The sequence below is a fragment of the Atta colombica genome, unplaced genomic scaffold (assembly GCF_001594045.1).
Source record: "Atta colombica isolate Treedump-2 unplaced genomic scaffold, Acol1.0 scaffold175, whole genome shotgun sequence".
In the NCBI taxonomy this organism is placed as follows: domain Eukaryota; kingdom Metazoa; phylum Arthropoda; class Insecta; order Hymenoptera; family Formicidae; genus Atta; species Atta colombica.
The window spans coordinates 824,144-830,155 of record NW_017259266.1 but is presented as its reverse complement, the minus strand read 5'-3'; the positions used below and the strand labels follow the sequence as shown (position 1 = coordinate 830,155).

The window sequence follows — 6,012 nt, the reverse complement described above, 5'->3', positions numbered from 1 at the left end:
TAACACATTTAATAATACATTTTTATAATACATTTTTAATATCTAAATCTATAAATAAAATATAAAATTATTTTTGTTTCAATCTTTTTAAGAAAAGTATCTAAAATTGTGTACCATAAAATAATTCATTAACCTGTTCAGGATGAGCGTACATATAGTAACTCGAAACTCTCCTGAGAATGGATTAATATTTTCTAATGAATGAAGTATCATTTTAATCATTAACTTTAGTCTCTACATTTTAACATCTTCTAAATTGTTTTTTTATTTCAAACTACAACTAAAGTATCATTTGAAAATATCATTAAAATCATTATAAGCGTAAGTCTACAATTAATAGATCTTGTTTAATGTTCCTTACATCTGAGCTAGACACTTTCCTTTTTATATTGAAAAAGATGCAAATCATCTAAAGTAAATCATTCATGGGAAAGAAAATGTATTGTTTGTATTACAAGAGCGAAAAGAAAAACGAACAAAAGGTCTAGATTTGAATATAAAGAATGTAATATTAAACTCCATATAAGTAATTGTTTAATTGTTGAAGTTTAACACATGGAAACAAACATTTAATGTATTGTTATTATTACTAAAATTGTCATTTTGAATAGAAATTTTTTTTCTCTCGGCTCTCGTCTTGAAGACTCTCGTCTTGAAAAGATGAATTTAGTCAAAGAAATTAAAATTCATGTATATGAATTAACAGATTGAACATTTCTTTTTTATGAGAAAGTATCGCATATATTTTTTATTCTCAATAAATCAACAGTTCTTTATTCTTTAAGTATTATTCATCATTTAAGTATAATTTTGTCCTGAAGACGAGTATATTAAATGTACGAAATTCAATACGTTGTTGCAACACATCCAATGACTCATACTATATATACAATTTATATCCGTCGTTAAAATGTTATAACAAATCAATGAACACTATTATGCGATTGCTTAATTAGATGACAAATGGCACTAGTGTATTTTTAGATTTTTTTAGCACAATGTTAATGCACTTTCTTATTAATAAACCGAGTATAATTGGAGTCTAACGAAGTAATTAGCATCAAAATTAATTACTATTATTGGCAAATGAAAATAATTTCTCTGCATTTGAAAATTGCACGCTTCAAGCATAGATAATATTTCGTTTTACTTTTTTCGCGTTGATATAAATTTTTCTTTGCGGCATTATTTGCCCTATCAATTACAAATTACGCTGTTAGAACTAATTATTCTTTTGTATTCTCAAGAATGGAATATTGCAAATGTACCCTTTCTCGACTAATAATTTACTTTTATAATATGCCTGTTTGAAATTTGGAGTTGTATAAAATATTTAATATTTGATTTTTAAAAATATTTTAAAAATACTTGAGAAATTTAATAAAATTTGATAAATTATGTATCGTGGTAACAAAATACATAATATGGAAATATTATGTATTTCCAAAAATGCCATGCAAATAAAATTTCCAAGTCTTCTTATATTACAATTTGACATTTAAATCAATTGCTTTAGGAACATTATTTTATAATGTAAATTATTTAATAATATTTAATAATATTTAATAATATTTAATAATATTTAATACTATTTAATAATAATAATGCATTGAAAGAAAAGATTGGCTGCTGCAGCAAATTAGATGGTAAAATATGGCATAGCATTTTTAATTTAATTGGCTGCAGCAACCAATGTTTGGTTGCGTTAGCCTATCTACAATATCAGTATAGAATTTTTGATAGGCTAATCAATTAATAAAATGCTGTGCCATATTCAACTAATCCTTTTTTCCAGTGTATAAGTCATTGTTTCTATTATATCGATTTAAGTAAAATTATAATTCGCAAGCGCAACGAATTGTTGAGTTATGGATTATGCTAATTTGATTTGTTTGTAAAAAACAGTTTACGGCAACAAAGCTGGCGCGATTACGTTGTAAATCGTTACATCTATCATTGAAGATCGTTTAATAGCTTTGACTTATGACTGTCGCTTTAGAAACCTAATGCAGATTGAACGACAATTCGCTACTTAATGGTGATGATATAATCACTAGTGCTTCGTGCGAACGACCTTGGAGATTGAATGATCAGTTCTCCCTGTCTTGGAATTCTGCTGCACTCAATTGGTAACGTCTTTCCTTTTTTCTTTATGTGCGATCCTCTGCGATACTCGCGATTTCTCTCTTGGCCTTAATAGCATTCACTTGATTCTTTCTCCTACCCTTTCTCCGGCGTGATGGTATCGCCATTTGAAGGTCGTGCACGGTAACGATTTGCGTTCTCGGAAAATATAAGGATCATGCTGGCAATGCAATATGCAAAATTGCATATAATATCTTAATTTAGTGATTTATTATTGCGCACATTATTCCATTTCTACACTGATAAAAAAGATTGGTTGAATATGACATAGTATTTTTAATTAGCCACAACAATCAATTTTTGGTTGCGTTAGCATATTTCTAATTATATATCGACATTGCGGATAGGCTAACGCAACCAAAAATTGGTTGCTGCAGCCAATTAAAAATGCTATATCATACTTTACTGTCTAAATTGCTGTAGCAGTCAATCTTTTCTTTCACACAAATGTATGTTTTAATGACCAAATTTACCAGACAATTTTAAACAAATTTCTTCTTCACTGAAAACGTTATAAAAGATTATTTTATGAAACTTTTTAAGTTATTAATTTTACAGATTGATTAAGCACATTCACGTATAAATTTTTACTTTGCTTTGCTCGCAACATTTATCTTATATAAGAATAGTATAAATTTGCATTATCAAATATGATTGCTTTTCATGAAATTCAAGAGAACAAGCTTTCATAAGATTTCTTTATAATAATTTAATATAGCAAATATACATAGAAATAGACAGTTTTAATTTTTTAAGTATTTTTTTATAAATAATTTAAATTTTGTTGCAAAAATGATGATATTTTATTGCTCAATTGATATTAAGATATATTATATTATATTTTATATATTACATCTGAATTTGGTATATTGTATTATACACATATAAATTTTACAATGAAATTTCTAATGATTTTGTTTAGATTTAAGATAAATATATTGCATTATTGAATTGTGTAGATAATAAAAAATAATAAAAATTCAATATTTAATGAAATTTCTGATAATTTTGTTTCCTGTATCTATTAATGGAAATCGTGCTAATATACTGCTAAGTCACATTACAAATTGCAATCAAGATCAGATAGATCACAGTACATACCTATAATAGTTTAATGAAATCTTTTCACTTTCTAATTTTCAACTAATTCGCTAAGGAAGTATTAATTAACGAAATGTTTTATGTCTATTTATGAACATTAATGCGACAGTGTCCTATTAGTATTTCCCATTATACATTTCTACTTTGTATTATTCCTTGTCAGTTGATTATAAATTTATATTATTTATATTTCTGCAAATATTTTCTGTTAATGATTTAAATAAATTTCTTAAATTTATTGCATTATGTATTATGTTTTGCATTATGTATAAATCTAATAATTTAATTAAAGGTACACTAACTGGATATACGTAATAAACTGCATTAGAAAAGCAAATTAAATTAAAATTATCCCAATTAAAATTAAAATTGTCTCAATTTTTAATTGCATTTTTGCAATAAAATATTGTATTTTTAGAAAAAAGAATTTTCAATTAATCTTTCTTTTTCTGAGAAATATATATTTTCTATTTATTATCATACGTGAACTTTTTCAGAATATTTAATCGACATTAAAATAAATAGGAAAAGAAGACTCATGTTGTGGTGATCTACAATGCTAATGTAAAAAGATCATAGGTTCAATTATTCTGCTCGATTGTGTTCACATATGCAAATTTAGGTAGCACATGGTTTCGTGCTTACATTCGAAGTTATAATTATGCCTTTCTCTCAGATGTGCTAGTTATGATTAAGAGAAATGCAAATCGCAAATTTTTGTACAATCAAAAATTTGCGATTTGCATTTCCGGAAATGGTCTTTTTTCACTTTCCTTACTTTGATACATTGTATTATTATAAGGATTCTTAATAATAATACATTGTATTATTATAAGGATCTTATTACATTATTTAACATTGCTCTTCGATTTCCGCGATTAATGTAGTGATACTTGTAGTGATATGTTTAAAAAAAAAAGAAAAATCTGGCAGTTTTTTTTTAGAAATGTTTTTTAAAATTCAATTTTTTTTTAAAAAAGATTATAATTTTATCTTTAAGCATTACACTCTAAAAAATATGATTGTAGATGTAACTATGCGATACTTATATAATTTTTATTATGTTAATATTCATAATGTTATAAATCCACTCTATGTTAATATTTATATTAACCAACACGGTGAAAATTATATAATTATGAAGTATGTTCGTTATTAAAAATTAATAAAAATTAAATTAAATTTTTATTGTTAAAAACATAATCTTTCGCATAAGACAATAATTAATTAAGTTATGATAATTTTAAAAGTAATTTATTACTAATAAATTTTTAAGTAGAATTATAACAATTTTATTAAAATTTATTGAAGTATATTTTATAAATGATTTAATAAATCATAAATCTCTTTTGAGCTATAATAATTTAATGTTATAAATCTTCTTAAATAATTAATTCAAGATCTACAATTTTTTTTAAACTATCTAAATTTCTCAATTGCAGAGAAAAAGAGAGAGAGACAAAGAAATATCAGTTTGTAGACTAGTATTTTTCTTTTTCATTTATAGAAGAATGTAACGCAATTATTCTGTGAAGGGGTATGAACTGGGAAAGATCATAACAGGAATAATCATATTGCATTATATAATTTTCTTAATTTTTGAATGACGTAATAACAGCTGTCATTGGTTTGCGGAGAAGGGAGCAAAAGACCTGAACCGATGAGTTTTCCCTTGGTTGTTCGGAGGACCCCCCAACGTTGTGATTGCAACAACAGTATTCTAATGTTTTAGTACCCCACTTCTTGCACTTGTTTGGTCACGAAAGTGGGAAGCACTTCGGACATACTCCAAACGATTGCGATCACATTCGTTCAGTTCTTTAGGAGCATTGGATCACATGAGAACGAACATTGTGAAAGTCATCTCTTGAGATCGGCGATCGTAGTATATCGGCTAGTGTAGAGATTAGTGGCATTTCCCCTTCTGAGAATTAATAGAAACGCTTTTTTTTCATCATCCTATCGTGAAACGGAAATTATTGTTAATTTAAAACTCGGATCGCGTTGCATCCTTATCTTCCTATGTGTCGCGCGATCTTACAAGAAGAGAGAAGAACGCTCAGAGCCGCGTGTGAGTTCGCTTGAGTGAACTGCGCGAAGTATTCTAGGATGAACTAGTGAATCTTATCGTCACGTGATCTCACGAGTTAAGTTCAAAAGGTAAGCTTCGCGCCGCAGCGTAAAGTAGGACCATAGATACATTATGTTTGCAGAAAATATGGAATGATTCCTTATTCACTTCTAGAGATGCAATCTATAAATTAATTATTAGTCGAGAACGATGATTTATTCCGTAAAATCGGCGTGTTTGTTTTTACTATTATTAGTTGCTGATGCTAACTGCTACTTCAAGTTAATTTTTCGAATGAAAATGTCTAGTTTTATATAAGAATAGATTCTTGATTTCCTGTGCCGCAATTTTGCGAATATTGCTACTTGCGAATCATTAAAAGAGAAGAGAAATGAAAATAGTTCTCTCGATTTTATTTGATATAAATTTAATGAGCTTCGTGATTATGACAGTGGTTTCACTTCCTTCATGTCATGCTACGATTACTATCTGCAGAGATGTAAGCATTGACATTCGCGAAAAGTTTTACATTTGCACATGCATGTGCAAGTTAACATGAAGATAAAAAAAAAACATTCAGAGAAAACGTTTATCACATGGAAAAATGCATGTTTGATAGTATTTGTATCAAACTTTCTTTTTAAAATGAAATAATAAAATGAAGGAATTCAATAGCATAGAGTAATTTCTCTCTC

The 6,012-nt window shown here is 27.1% G+C and overlaps 1 protein-coding gene across 1 annotated transcript in view; it reads left to right on the top strand.

The window, feature by feature from the left end:
* Nucleotides 1-5,338: 5,338 nt before the first annotated feature.
* LOC108686327 (elongation of very long chain fatty acids protein AAEL008004-like) overlaps nt 5,339-6,012 on the top strand; it is an 18,300-nt gene continuing 17,626 nt past the window's right edge. Inside the window, exon 1 of the mRNA XM_018191587.1 lies at nt 5,339-5,406. The gene's annotated coding sequence lies outside the window, so the exon portion shown is untranslated. The remainder of the gene's footprint in view (nt 5,407-6,012) is intronic.